Below are 15,919 nucleotides of genomic sequence, written 5' to 3'. Positions count from 1 at the left end.
GCTGTAAACGGGGGGGTCTTCTTGTACCTCCCAAGCTCTGCATTCCATGGAAGATCCTGGCGCAGGGGTAAGATGAGGGCTTTAGCCCACCAGCAGGATTTGGCCACTGGAAAGCAGTAGCTTTTAAGCCAGCCTATTCCACCATGCATGTAAGCAATCAGTGGGAGCAGGAATACCTGCTGATTTCCTGGAGGCAATGAAAGGAGCTGCTTTCTCACATGGCAGTGTGACCGTGTTCAAAATAAAATTAAAAAGCCTTTTGGCATGCTGCTCTGTTTCCAGAAGTCTGGATTTATTTTCTCCCAAAGACTTCCCCATAAAGTGAGGCCCCGGCCCAATTGAAATCAGTAGGAGTTGCCCTGGTGACCTCGGTAAACCCAGGATTTTCATTTGCAATGTTCCATTTGTGTGATTATTCCCAAAACACAACATAAAACTGCCCAAGAAAGGGAAATTAATTTTGAAATCCCTCTGTAATCTGATTATCTAAAAACAGGTGGAAACCTTTCTATTAAATCTTACAAAACTCCTGCTCATCAGGTTTTATACGCCTTCCCCTAAGCTTTTCTATGCTTTATCTTCAGCCATGAATCTATAGGCAGAACAGTAAATCTGTGTGAGGTTTTATGTAGATTTTTACAGTCTGTGTATGGAATTCATAGCACATAAAATGCATAGCATGGATAAAGTGTTTTTAAGATTAGAAAGTGTGTGTAAATTGTCCATTGTCTGTTCAGCACAAAGAAAAACCAGGCACAGCTATTTTGCTTGAAGGCACTGGTATTTTGAAAGAGCTTCTTGAAGCCTTCGAGCTTGTTGATAGCATCAGAAATGCATTTGTATTAAGCCTTTAATTGTAGCATTTTAAAATCAGCTTTCTAATTGTTTTCTGTAGGCAAAGATAACATAGTTGGCCTTCAGGGATCCTCTATCCTGCTCCAATGGGGTTTGCATTTCAGCAGATACTAGCAAATGCAATTTTCTAGATCTCATTTTAAAGCTTCACAGTGATGCTAAGTGCTGCTTGGGGAGCATCACCATTTCAAAAATAGCCATGTCTGGTTTTAGCCTAACAGCAAACAAGAGCTTGCATGGGGAGATACTGTCAGCAGTGATGCTGTGGTTGAGTACAGAGCAAGGGTTTCAATTTCCTTGAGGGGGAAACACCTTGGCTTGCTTTAATGTGATAGCAACCACATGCTGACCATCATGTGTAACAGTTCAGGCCCCATGTAGAATCTGAAGGCATCAACATGCAGTGGGGGACCACTGCATGAAGGCAGCAGTGGAAGCTCCCAGGGCTGTTGTGAGTAAGCTGATTTCATGAGCCAAAGAACTGGCATCCTGTACCACAATGCTCTCAGTGATGGAAGGTTATAGCTGGGCTGCTAAATGGCATGTGATTGTGATTTTTCACAACTGTGCATCCCATTCTGCATTTTATTGTTCTGGGAGACTGTCCAGCTTTCCAGTACCTGGGCTGCTTATTCTTGCTCTGGGCCAGAGGTTTGCATGTGGTCTAAGTCCCTGTGTACTGCAACTGCGGGGACTTGGAGCACCTCATTGAAAGGACTGGCTGAGTGAGGGTGGGATATCCTAGCAGTGCTTTGGTGAGCTGCTTGCAAGCTCTCCTGGGCATGCTGAGCTAGCATGGCAGGAGAGGGCAGGATAATTCTTACACTTTTGTGTATATGTGTATTTCAGTGTTCCCTAGCCTCACTTTCTCCAGCCAACTGTGCTTGAAATGGAAAATGAGCTTTAATTCACTTTTTTAGGGTATAAGAACTGAGATTCTACAAAGGCTAATTCATGCTTCTGTCTTTACAAAGTCAACAGTCCCAATGGGCTCAGGGGAGGTGGCAGGGGACAGGACTCAATGTCTACCTTAAAAGCATACATGCAAATACCCGCTTTCTTCTCCAACACCTTGTTCTTAGGAAGTTGTGATGCAATAAAATGAATTCATAGGGAGATGGAGCTTGGCATATCTGGGTTGTTTCTGTAAAGGGACTTTTTATGAACAAAAGAACCAAGGAACTGTATTTAGTTTAGAAATACTAAATCCTGCAGAATGCCCAGTGTGGAGGTATTGCAATACAAAGACACTTCCAGATTACCCTTTGGTTGCAGTCTTAAGCTAAGGTGTGACATGTTCTTGCTTTTATTCTTTCTCACCAGGGCATGCTGGTAGTGGTACTTGCATGAGACACCATTAGTGCTCAGGGAGAAGTGATGGTGAGGGAGAGAGATGAAGGTCAGAGATCTGGAATACAGAGGAAAATTATCTAATCAGAAGTCACAGCTCCCATCAGGCACAGACAATAGATGGTAAACTGGTTTCAGAACTATTCAGGCATCATGGGAGACAAATCAACAGACTTCAGGTAAGAATACAGTCATGACAACTATTTAAATGGAGTTTTAAATTTGCTTATGCTTGAGACTTTCCTCAACCCTACAAAGGGAGAAGTTGTTTTGCTGCCTTAGAATAAAGCCTGTACAAATTTTTGCCTTTGTCCTCCATGCTTCATATAGTAGTTTCTTTAATATATGCGCTATATAAGCTGGTTTTCCTCCTCAGTGCTAGGGTGTGAGCAGGCTGACTGACCCTGCTTAAGGAAACAGTTTTCAAATGTAACCTGTAATTGTCATATCAAGCACTGTCCTTCATCCCTCCATGCACTGTCTTTGTTGGCATGTAATAAGATGGCAGAGAACAGGAGTCCTGAGACGCAGCTGGGTGATGAAGCTTTCCCTGCACCCCTGTGTTTCCAAGCATGGCAGTAGCAGGGTGCTGTGTTCACTTACCAAATACTTATACAGACTTAATGTGAATTGAGCGGGGGCTCAACATGATGCCTTTCTGGTGAATTAGCCTGGAGCACACAGGATGGCCTTTGCAAGTTCTGTGATTTCTGTGTCACCTTTCTGCCAGCTGTGGGGGGGAGATGGATGATCCCAGATCTGCCATGAAGCCTGATGATGTTCCAAGCAAATATGAACTGGCAGGGTGAGTTCATACTGGGTCAGCATTTCATGGCATTTCTGAGCTGGTATCGGGAGCTTTAGAAATCATTGAAGTGCAACATGAGATATATAAAAGTTGGGGTTCCTACCAGCTAGTGGCAGTCACTTTTCTCCCCATTTTACAAGCAATGCTCCCCAACAGTAATCATGGGTATCACTAGCTCTGGGGTACTGGGGAAAGGCAGAGGCTTAACACTGGGGCACTGAAGGTGAGTTGTGGAATGGTCAGTATAATCAGCTGAAAGATACTGTGGTGTTTTGATTCCTTCCTAGCATTTTCCAGCAGTGCAGGCTGCACTGGCAGGCTTGTTGTCTCTGGTTGGAGGGGTATTTTCAGGTGATGAAGCATGACTCCCAGCGTTAGGAGGGCTGAGAGCAAACCCCTCCTGTTCCCCATCAAGGAAATCTGTCATTCAGTACTCCATGTCTGCCTTTGTAAGAAGGAGGGTTTCATTTCAGCAACGCCAAAAAAGTGGAATTAAATGACCTAGAGCTTGGAATGAGATGTGTGAGCTGATCTGGGAGGCAGGCTTGCAGACTGCTATTTAAAAATAGGCAGCACAGGAAGGAACTAGTGCATTGGATTACAGTAGGACTGATGAATTAGTAAGGATAAGCTATCCATAATTTCAGTGTGCTGGCACAGGCAGGTAAGAGAGAGGAAGATGTGCATATTAAAAGTACTCTCAGCCCAGTCAGGATAAGATCAGGACCCTTCAAAGGAAGAAAAGTCAGCCAAGTTAAGGAAGAAGAAATCTCCCTCCCTTGATTTCTGCTGTTGTCATGCTGCTCAACTGATTGTGTAGATTATGTGCTTTTGCTGGGCTCCTGTTAGGACACCATAGAGAAAGGAGCGACCCCAGAAGGCCAGAACGAGATCTTTCAAAGGTCATTATCAGAACTGGTTTCTCATCAATAATACTGCTTGATCGGAGGAAAAGACTTCAAATTGCAGGGCTTTGATTGCTGAGGGGGAAGCTTTTAACCGCTTCCTGCTGCTCTGTCATTTTGTGCTAACCCCAAATGGCCCCTTTAAATTGATGTCCTGTTTCCCATTCACTGCCCACAGATCACTCTTCTCCTGTTAATATAGGACACATTTGCACATGATGGAATTGGAGTAGCTAAACAGTAAATCCAAAAAACAGTGAACCCAAAAGTATTTACCTAGTGATCAAGGTGCTGATTCCCCTTCCCCAGCACTTCATAGCAGTCAGCTGTGAACTTCATTAAAAAATACAGAACCTCATGTCTGCCTTAAGAGAATCTTTGCACAAATACTGTTCCCAAACAATGCAATGTGAATTACATCAGAATCAGTCTGATTTCTGTGTCACAGCTGATTTCTTGCAGCTAATCAGACGATAAAACAAAGGCTTGGAGTGATGCAGCTGTTCAGGCAATGGGGCGTCATTGCTGACTCTGTGTGACACCGGGTATTGCTGCTCTGGATTAGATCAGCAATGAAAACAGCACAACAGCTCTGTTTTCTCAGGGCAGCAGTCCCGTGTGTGCCTGGAGCCTGGAAGCTCTTTGGGATGAAGAGGAGCTGGTGGCTGAGCCCCAGAAAGGTTTTTCTTTGCTTTGATGTATGTCTGAACTTACAGTCTTACAGATCTGCGCATACATACACTTTTCCATCCAGAATTGAGTTGTTCTTGGTCCTTCTGTTGGCAGCATTTTACTGAAGTCCATTTTTACTGTCAGGCTAAACTAAAAGATGCTGACTGTGCACTGGGGTGATGCGTAGTCTCCTTTTATATCTGATCTGCTACAGAGTTCCTCCAGCAGCAGAGAACTGTAGGGAACTGGACAGTGAGTCCTGAAACAAGGCCAGGTAACACACAAATACCTTAAAAATGGTCTCAAAGTACTTTGATTTGACTGGAGAGGACAGTGAGCAAGCACCTTGTAATCAATCTATGGTGTTTAGTGAGTAAAAAGGAAAAACAAATACCATTCTTCTGTTCCCCTTCAAACAGTACTTTTCCCTTCTCTCCTCCGTATCTCCATTTCTCCTGCTGCAAAAATGGGAGGATAAAATCAAGCGCCTCTGCAAAGTGCTTTGATATCTGCTCATCAACACTGCTCTGTAGGCAGCAGGTATCAGGACAAGCTCAGTGAACCCCCTGCTTTCCTCAGGCAGCTGAGATCGCTGGTGTGCTCTGTCTCTGAAAGATTTCAATAGCCTTAAATGTCACTAAACTGAGAAAAGTGGCGTTACTGAAAATCGGGATGAAAGTGGCCTCTGATGTAAATGCTTTCTAAAATCTGTGTAATCCTCAACTACTTTAGTTCCAACAGATCTTCCCATAAAATGAACTGCCAGCCAACAGGTAAATAAAAATGCAAAGTATCCCCAAAGCAAACATGTTACTGGCTTTTGAAACAAATCCATTTAAATAATGTGGAAATATATTAAAGAAACAAAATCTATTCCGCTTTATGTTTAAAGATGAGTTAATGCAAATATCACAGGTTTATCCTGCGTTACTCCCTTGAGAGGAGTCACTGGGGAAGCAATTTGTTTCTTGTTAGCTAAGACAGGATGCTTTGAAGTTAGTGAGTTGTCTGTCTGCGAGTGGCCTATTTAATCCTGAGGAAAAGTGTCAAATCTGAGCTGAAGTGACATCTGCATTGTTTAAAGCTCTGGCAAGAAGAGTTCTTCAGATGACACCAACCAGCACTATTGAGGGACAGTGGAAATTTGCTTAAAGAATTCCTGGAAGGAATTTTTTATTGGCTGTTATCAATGGACAATGCAGCCCTGAAGAGTGAGTGTCATCAGGAGCGCCTCTATTATGCCTTTCCTTTGGGGTTTTTCCATCTTTTAAACCGGTTACTACAAGGCTAAGGGCTCTCATCAATTGCTTCTTGGTGGCAGCAGGTGAGGATGGTTTCAGTGAGGACTGGTGTCTGGGAAAATCCCTCAAAGACAGCCTGTAACTGGATTAACTAAATTACATAGAAATAATCTCTTTTCATTTCAGCTTGGAATATTTTACTGATTTCATGTATAGGATCACTCTATGATCCTGTTGGGTGGCCCAACTCTGTAGGCAGTGAGTTGTGACTGGTTATGCGATGAAACGTATACCTCTTCCCAGATGTTTCCCTGCCCAGAAAACATTAAAAGCTGTTGTCTGAAAGTCTAGAGCCGTGGAGTTCATAGCAGGCTACACCTTCATCCCAGAACTGTTTTCAGGAGGCAAGTTTTGTAGTCTTTATTTACAAATCAGACCCTCAGCAATCAGTCAGCACAGCTCCTCTTAGCTACTAGAGCTCTGTGCCGTGTCAGCTTTTAGCCTGAAGATACCAGCCATGGGGTATCAGCTGCAAAGAACATCTCTGCAGTGTGAACAGCCTATAAAACGATGCAGGGAGGTCAATGTGCATCTGAAGGTAGCTCAAAACAACACCTAAAGGAGGAATACAAACTGTTTACTATGATTGGATTTGCACTGAAAGCTACTGATGCAAAATTCATAGCCAACATGAATTAATTTGCCCCTGATCATTCCTTACAAAAACCTCCACCTTCTTCCCCCTTTCCCTAATGACTTGTATTTGACAGCTGTGGATTTGCAAAGCAAACTGCAGTAGCAGAACAGACAGTAGTGTTTTGAAACAGCACTAAAAAACTGTGAATTGAATTGCTCTTGAAACTTTAAAGTTGCAGCCAATTTATACCAAATTGAACTGGTCATGTTTTTATGGACAATATGTAATCTTTGAGATCTTTCTTATTATCACCTGTGTGTGAGGGAGAAGAATTAGCCCTATTTTAGAGATAGGGAAATGAGGCACGGGACATCTGAGGCAGTCCTGGATATGACTGCTACATAGTCTTACTGACAAGAAGGCACTGCCTCAGCTTTTCGTGTTAGCTGCAAGATCTCAAATTGGTTTTCCTGGTGTGCTACAGAATTTAGGTCAAGTTCCCACTGGGGACCAGGCAGGGAGTGACATGTGCAATGCTTCTGCAGGTTCATACCAGCATCTCTGCAGGAGCAGAGGGTAAGGTGTTGGTGTTTCAGCATTTCATCCTTGTTCCTCCTCTGAAGGGTGAGCAGAAGGCTGTGGCTGAGTTAACGGCCTCTGCAAATGCAGTATAAAGCTGGTTTATGTAATGACCTGCAATTTATATCTTTGGTCATGAAACAGGACCTGGTGGCTGTTTTAATGACTAGCATGTAGTGTAAATACTGATGTGAATTCTTTACGTGGATAGTCCATGCATGCTGGTGGAGGCAAGGAGAACTGGGCTGCTGTCCAAGGACAGAAGCTGGTTGCTTTTCTATTTAGGATACATTGAAAACATTAGGTATGAGATGTGAGAAGAATAAATAAGCCTGTTCACCACATGGAAGCGAGTTGCCTTACAGAGGGTTTAGCTGCAAAATGACTAGTTCAGGGCTGCAGTCCATTGCCCATCCCAAAGTTGCAGGCTCACCTGCTTTCTCTTCCCTCATCAACCCAGGAGTGAGCCCTAAAAGGACTTTAAAAGGACAAATCTGCAGTAAGGAGGTCTAGTGCAATGTACTCTGTTGAAAAGATCCTTTTGTCTGAGGAGCTAGAAGCTAGGAACAGTGATACTCGTGCAAAAAAAAACACCCCGAGAGTAAGAAAAATGCTCTGACAATATTCTATAGCTGGAATAAACAAGGATTAACTAGCTCATAATGTTTGCTGGAGAAACCTCTAAAACAAGTCAGAAGGAAATGAGGTAAAGATATGTTTTACTGATACGGATTTTTATGTTCTTACAGCCTGCCTTGCTATATCAGCTTATGTAAGCAGTCATTGTAGTAGAGCATCCTGGCTCTACGCTCTGATTTTGGTTTGACTCCTCTGGTGCTACTGCAAGAGGACCAGCTGGATTCAACATTGAATTTGGGAAGCTGAAAGGAAATGTCATATCTGGCTGTGTAAGGCCTGCAGGATGGGGATAGGAAAGCAGGGTAACGTCAGTGGTTCCATGTTTCTGTGCAGGATGTGAGCAAAACCGAGGGCTGGCTCTTCTCCGGCTGATTGCAGTGAGTCAGTGCAGAGGAAGATCACCTGCAAACAGGATTAGAATTGAGGAGGATGTATAATATACAGAATCTTATCCTCCAGACACAGGGTATCAGATATGAAGTAAGTTAGGCTAGTTCAGGACTGAAAACTGTCTACAAAGCCCAGGGGATTTAATACAGATCGTCACTAGTGACAGAAGGCTAATTCAGGTTAAGAAATCTGTGCAGCACGAATTGTGTAGCTGCAATTTACCCTTTAATAGTTAAGAGAGCCACTACATGAATAGTATAAATGAGCGACTGTGCAGAATGTGTGGGGAAAGAGCTCATTTCTCTTGCCTAAAAGAGATTCCTCAGAAAGTGAGATTACAGTAGCTGTGAGGGGAAGAAAGGAGAGCAGTACAGAGCCACAGCTGGGTGGAAGGCCTTGTTAGCCAAAGCAGCATCTTCTGTAAGTAAGGCCTTAGCAGCAGAATTAGAAATGCATCAGGTTGAAGATCTTAATTAGTGGTGTCTAAAGATGTGGCGAAAAGGTCTCAACAGAGCAGGCAGGTCCTGCTGGCCCAAGTGGCTGTAAGCCAGGAGCTGGGGGGGAACATGGGTCTGCACTTCTGCTGAAAGATTACAAATACAGGAACAGTGGGAAAGGGAAGGTGTAAGTCAGGAAACAGCCAGAATTTGTTTAATGTTTCTCAGGATTTAGAGCTAATCACAAGCGAAGTTTGCCCACATCATTCCTCCTCCCACCCCACACCTCCAGGATCTTCTAATTTATATCCTACCAGATTCCTGTCCTTCTCATGTACGTGAATGGAGCAGTCTAATATCTCAGTAGCTCCAGAAGCCTGACAGTGTTTTCACATTGCCTCTCACTCCAATAAATCAAAGTGTTCCGACCTACAGACTGCATACCCAATGAAAGCCCTGTGGTAGGGAACGACGGCTGTTTATGTATTCTTACAGCTGTGAATCTCCTAGATGGCATTCCTGCTGACTGGAATGCCTTGCAGCACTTATATAATTGCAAGTAAAAATTTCACCGGTTTGCCAAATTACCGAACCAGAAGGCTTTGCTTACTAAAGGGCCAGAGGGAGCAAACTGGAAAGGAGACATAAAGGCAAGAGGCTGGATAAACTGTTGGGCTGTGAGCAGCAATTTGATCATTTTAGGAACTTGTCAAAGGGGAGAGGGAGAAACCCGTGTGGTGAGGGATGGGTGAATAATTGATCATGTATCATTTACTCAATCAATTTTGCTGATTGGGGATTATCTACAAATAGTTTTGTGTGTGTGCATGTCGAATGCTATTCAACAGCTCTTTTCAGTGAATCATTTTGGAGTTGTAGCTTTATCCTGTGGAGTTCATTTGGGTATTTGATAATTGAATGCTGAGGAAGAAGTGGAAGAACACCAAGAAGTTATCCCATAAATTGTGTGGGTATGATCTCATTGACTCCTAAGATGTAAGACTGGGAAAGCGTGTTAGATTTGATCTTCCATCACTGCCTCTGAGGAGGTCACTTTAAATCCTGAAAGCAATGAAATTTTAGGCATTTGGAGTGAATTACCTAGTCCTATCAAAGATAAACCCAGCTTTTGGGGATCTGAACACCTATCTGCCCGCACGTGATTATATGCATAAAACCCTCATCTGTCTACAGACAGCTAAACCTATTTCATTGACTTATTACTACTGTTACTTCCTTCCCATCCCTTCATTAAACTGTGCTCCTCCTAGATAGCCTTAGAGCTCATTCAGAAAGGCAGTTCCAATAAAATGTTTGCAATAGAGCCTAGGCATCATTCTCATATTTAAAGATCTTAATAATGATCTTTAGTATTAATTTCCAAGGCTCTCAGGAAGATGCTGATACTCTTTAACCTCCCCACCTTCTGTAACCTTGGGCAGATCAATTGCTTAGAGAAGTTTTATCTCCATCTTGCAGCTAAAGCCTGTTTGGATGATATCACTTGTAGTCATGAAGTGAACCTCTGGACAGCCCCATTGACCTTAAGCCAGGGCAGAAATAGTCCTGAATTCAGAGTACTTGGCTTTGCTTTCTTTTATTAATAGTGAAATAGATGGTACCTCCATTTATGAAGGCAGTTTAAAATAAAACAGAATTCTATGTTTTAATTCCATACTGCCATGTAGCTTTCTCTTGCAGGGTTCACACTCCAAGTAGCAGAAGTGGCCTTTCAGACAAGCTTTGCTCGGCTTTGGTGCCTGTGTTTGCAGCTCAGAAGCGGGTTGCTAATGCTCCTGGTTTGTTTGTTTTGGTGCTTTCTCTTAGTAGGCAATGCTCATGAAAGTTCGATTGCTTGGAATTTGAGGTGAAAATGCCTTCCAAAAAGACTAGTTGAGAGAGAGAAAAATCAGCAGCACATTAAAATAAGAGAATCGGGCTTTTTGTAAAGGACACAATTGCTTGTTCGCTGTTGAAATGCAAAAGTACTTTTAATAACTCCTTAAACCTCAGCTTTCTATTTAATAATCTTCATAATCCTCACCAGGATTGCCAGGGAGTAATTTGTGGTTGCAGTGTGTGTGATGGGGAGAAAAGCAAAGCTGCTTGACAGAACATCAAAGGTTTGTGCCACTGAAGTTTTATGCAGCCATTGCTAAATCTTTCATGCTCGAAACAATGATGAAAAATGATTGTCAGCTATGAGACCAAAATTATATCAATCTACTCCAGGGTTGTGGGTTTTTTGTCTTCATTTGAAAACATGACCCAGCCTAGCACAGTTCACTTGCCAACCTCAAGTGTTCTGTCAGGATTGAAAATGAATAGAACTGAGTCAGGAAGGGCGAATGCATTTCATGCTTCACAAATGTATGTTCGGGGTGGGAAGGAGAGAATGCCCCAAAATAATCAGGCAGGTCAATGCCCAAATATCTCATTCTGATTGTCTCTATATAACACATGTACCAGGCAATGTAGCTGCTCTCTGAATTTCCAAAGGGAATATTCAGTGTAGAGTAGCTGAAATGGAAACTAAATGTTACTGTAGGCTTTCATTCTCCAGCAATACTGCTGCAGGTAATTTTCCTAGCTGTAAATAAAGTGATTCTTAAAGCTGGATGCTGAGAAACAGAAGTGTAGGGGTGATTTGGCTTGTCATCTCTATCAAAATCTGGTCTTAATGAATATCTTATTAGCAACTTGCACACCTGCTCTTTCCTATGCAGAGGCCTCCAGGCTGTATATCAAAGAAAGGGAGCAAATGGAGAGAACCAATGTGAGGTTTAAATTATCATCATTAACTCTGTTTGTGTCATGTAAGGCATGCACGTGTGAGAGAGGCTGTGTACAGCTGCTGTTGCAAACAGAGCCCAGCCAACATGCATGCACTTGTATCTGTGTTGTTGTATCTGTATGTTGTTGTCCCTGTTAGGACTGAAGCCCACTGATCTGCTGTTGTTGTGCAGAAGAGCTGAATCACTCAGCACCTTGCTGCTCTCTAAGGCTACTTGTATGGTTCAATGCAATCCTCTCACCAGTCATGGCAAAGAGGCTTAATCTAGACAACATCTAGTCTGCATTGCAGGTAATTCTTTGCATTGTTATTGGAGAGAAACAGGAGAGACACGGCCTAGCTACCACACTCCTTGGACATGAGGGTGGTCCCCCTGCAAGGTCTCTTTCCCTCCCCAGGCTGTGCACTGATAAGCCAGAAGCTGATAGGAATCAGATTTTCCCCTTCAAAGCTCCGTTTTCTTCTCACCGAGGAAAATTTGCTGATCTTCTCAGCCATTGCCTTAGCAAAGTTGTGTTATAATACCTTGATTATAATTTGAAGCTGATTAGCATACATGCACACAGCTTCCAACATATGGGAACCTTTCAGAGATTATGTTAATTCTGAAGAGATGCTACTCAGCAGTTAGTCACAAAGTCTGTGGTATAAATTGCTAACTTCTCTCTGCTCTCTTTCTCATTGCTGCTGCTTATTTTGTGGCAGAGGAGTTGGAGGTCAGACAAAGAAAGGAATTAAATACGGTCTAGCAAGAAAAGGGTATAAAGATAAATGGTACCATTGAAATGTGATGCACTTGCAAGTGTGCCGCATGGTAAGAAGTTCTGCATGTTGATGAGCTGCATCATCTTGCTTGGTTATGATGCTTTTATGTCTGCCATTGTTTTGCTGTAGAGCCGATGACAAAGATCACATTAAGCCATTTTATCACCCAAAATCCAAATTCTTAATTTAGACAAGGGTTGTTCTGCTATTGAGCTGAAGAGGACAGCCCTGTGCCAGACCTTCCCAGAATTCCTCTTTGAGAAAGAGAATCACTTCAAGCAGTTAGATAGGTGGATTCTGTCCATGTCAATTTGCCTGTTCACAAAAAAACCCTAAACCCACAATACCATCTACATTATCAGATGACCTTTTTGCTCAGGAGGGTCCCTCAGTAAGATCTGGCCCTATGACGCCCTACTGCTCCTTCAGGGGCACTGGATCTTGGATGTCAGGGAGAAAAGAATCAGCTAATCAGCTTGTTCCTGCTGCTAGTATCCTTCAAGATGGTCTCTGTGCACTCGGGTTGTGCTTTATGGTATGGGGAGAAGTAAAGGGGTAAAGCAACATGACAAGACCAGAAGCCAGCAGCTGGTATTGTTTTACTTGTGCATCTGTATTATAAGACGTTATAGGATTAAATGTCTCCACAAGGTAGCTTTAATGAAGTTATAAAAAGGCTCATCAATGCTCCAGCTGGCAGGTAGCAGAATGTAAGTTGCAACTGATTGTCAAATGTACCCTCTAATCAGTCATGAAAAATTATACGTAATTCACTTAGGTTTACTTGAGAGAGACTTTAAACTAAAGGTTCAGTCAAAATACCCTCTAATCTTAAAACTTTCTTTCGGCCTAATTCCTAAAATCTGAATACTCAGGACCTTCACATTTGACCTTTCTAGCCAGAACATGGCTGATCCTCATGGCTTAAACTTGTAATTATATAAATGAACTAATAAAATTCTCTTTACAGTGATACTCCTTTTTTTCTCCACGGCATTCCTTGGAAAACACCATAACTTTAATAAGAAAGGCCTCCGTATAAGCTTTAAACCAGAAGGTTTAAGTCTCCGAGGGCTTATTTCTTTCTTTTGGTAAGCTTTTATTGAAAATGTGACTCTGAGATTCTACTTATTTATTTATTTATTTAATGTTCCTTGCAAGAAGGCTTATTTTAGAGATGTCCTACTTCTGTAGCACTGAAGATTGGTGTTTTGGACAGCTCAGTCTGCTGAATTTACTCTTAGTGAGAAATAGGTTGTCTCTATTGGCACCATATTATATAAAATTAGGGGGTTTGGGTGTGTTTTTTAGTAGCGGGAAACATCCACAGGAATAGTCACCCTTCAGAATCTAAGTTTACCATGTTGTGGTTATGTTTGTAGTTATCTCCTAACAGTTTTAAAGGATCTTGCATTCTGCCCTCCCCAGATGTAGTGCATCGCCCTGATTGCTTCCGCTTGTCCTGCAGTTCAGGTCCTGGTGTTCACAGTTGCCCTTATGCCATGTATACAAAGGTGGTGGAGCATCTCTGGGGCATGTGCAGAATAACTGGTCTCCACCTCATTCTCAGTGGAAGTAATAAACCATGGAGTAGGTGCATTGTCACTGCTGGTTTCCTCTTCATCTGGGTTTGGTTTTGCTGCAGGTGGATATGCAGGGAAATCAGGCAGAAGAGTGCACCTAGAGATGGGATCCAACTTAATTTTGAATCAAGATGTTGCTCTGAATATCCTAATATTACCTGGATGCCAATGATACAGCCCCACAATACTGAGTTTCAAGCCACTCAGGAGCGATGAAAGAAGGGAGTGGGGAGAAAGCCACAACAAACCACACCAAACAAATAAGCACAAGATTGCCTTGTGGATTTTCTGGTTATATTAAATTCTGTGGGGCTGGGGTGTCCCATCCTCAATTTCTCTCCCATGTGCCCTTACCATGGAAACTCCTTATTCACCTTTAGCTGTGCCTAGCAAGTCCTGAAGAGCTGCAGAAGTGTTTGGGTGGAGTGAGACTGTGGCATTGCTGGGAACCCCGTGTCCATCATGTTGGGATTTGAAGTGGTTTCCTGTAGGCTAGTTGGTATCTTGCATTGAATGTCTGGCATGGATGGGGCACATCAGCCACTCTACTGGAGTGTGCCAGGAAAAACTCACATTGATTTATTCTTCACCAAAAATTGCTTTCTTTATAATACTTTTTATTTTTGGAAAGACCTACATTTAAAAACTGTTCAAGTTTGCAGAGAAAATCAAATCTATTTTTCACTTTCTTTTTTCTCAGCACTCTCATGCAAAAAGTACTTAATTTTCTGTCCCAACAAAAATACAAAAGCAAGTAACATAATAGAATATGTGCCTGGTACAGAACACCATCAACATCCGCCATTATCAGGATGGTCAGATACTTTTCCATGTTTAATAGTGTATTTTCTCTGTTACTTTCACAGGAATAAACTTCCAGATCTTAGCTCTTCTCATAACACTGGACAGGAAAACATGCCTGAAGTGATTGTGCAGAACACTTCGTAAAAAGAAAGAAATAAGGTAATCTGTCCTAATTGGGTCTTGTCCTGAATGCATTGTCAAGTCCTCCTATGAAATAAGTTGTCTTTCCTTCCCATTATACTTCTCTTTATCATTAGCTATTGTAACTAAATGTTGTTTCTTTTATAAAGCCAAGTCCTCCTTTGAAGCTGGCTGAGCCTTTGACCACAATTACATTACAGCAATGAGTTCTACTCAGTTTCTCCCTCAATTTTTCTTTAATCACCAAAAATACTTTCTTTTTAAAAAGAAAAGTTTGTGTTTTTAACCACCTTTTTCATTTAAGAAAAATGGATTGAAAATTCCAGGGTACTTTTCCTTTTCTACCTTTTCAAATGAACTCACGTTCAGGAAAGGCTTAGTTTGGAAGATGTCATACAGAAAGATAAATGTTTGAAGAGCTATTGGTCTTTTTATTAGAACCTTAGGTTGTTAGAGAAGCAAACAAAAATAAATCACCAAAGACAGAGCTTGCTTGTTGGAGACCTCATCATCCAAGTTGCCAAACTGGGACAGGAGTGAAAAATATTGCCCCATCACTGTTGCATCCATTTCAAGGTCAATGTTCTTCAAAGGAATTGCAATAATAAGGAAAACTATCTCAAAGAAAGGAAATTGGGCAGCAGAGGATACAGAAAGATTGGAAGCTCCATATCAGATAGACCTATGGATTTTCTAATTCGTTATCCTCTCTTTCAGCAAGGCCCATTCCAGCCATATCGGAAGATGGTTCAAGAAACTTTACAGCAGGGTAATCTATAGAAAAATGTGCCTGCACAGAGTTTATGGCCCTTATTCTATAAAGCTTGCTTTCTGCTGTTCTACCTGTTATACTGGCTGCATATGCATGTGTGCACACACAAAACCCCCTTTAGGTGTTTTGGCTTGCAGTACACTACTGGGTTTTTTTCAGGCTTTTTGGAAGGCAGCTAAGCTGCTGACCTCTTTGCTACTCTGCAGCATAAAATCCTCAGGCTAATAATAAATACACTGTCAAAAAGAACTTCTCCTTCAGTGTTTTCTAAAGCAGTTGCCTTTCATTTTATTGAGTGCCTTCTACTTACTGTAGTAGAGGATGACTTAGACCCGATTGTATGACCTTCATGAAACTTTCATATTTGCTTCTATTTCCCAGGCATTTTAAGAAATCTTTATTTTACTTTTAAGTTTTTCACTTCTGAATTTTCTGTCTTAAGTGCTTCAACGGCTGATTGAAATTGTATTGAGAGGCAGGAAGGGAAGAAAACAAAATTGATTTATTCATATCAGGGAGAAACAAATTCATTTTCTCAACCCAGAGA

General features: G+C 42.0%; 1 long non-coding RNA gene across 1 annotated transcript; it reads left to right on the top strand.

Annotated features, from left to right (window-relative positions):
- Positions 1–2,245: 2,245 nt before the first annotated feature.
- LOC133218483 (uncharacterized) lies at positions 2,246–15,621 on the top strand. Its single transcript, XR_009727175.1, has 3 exons — positions 2,246–2,384; positions 14,522–14,618; positions 15,318–15,621. It is a non-coding gene; the product is annotated as an uncharacterized LOC133218483 (long non-coding RNA).
- Positions 15,622–15,919: the final 298 nt, after the last annotated feature.

Source organism: Neopsephotus bourkii, unplaced genomic scaffold (genome assembly GCF_033783945.1).
Source record: "Neopsephotus bourkii isolate Nb327-2 ecotype Australia unplaced genomic scaffold, CSIRO-AGI_Nbou_v1 NB_1250, whole genome shotgun sequence".
Lineage (NCBI taxonomy): Eukaryota > Metazoa > Chordata > Aves > Psittaciformes > Psittacidae > Neopsephotus > Neopsephotus bourkii.
Note: the sequence above shows the minus strand (reverse complement) of the source record. Positions and strands in the feature narration are given on the sequence as shown.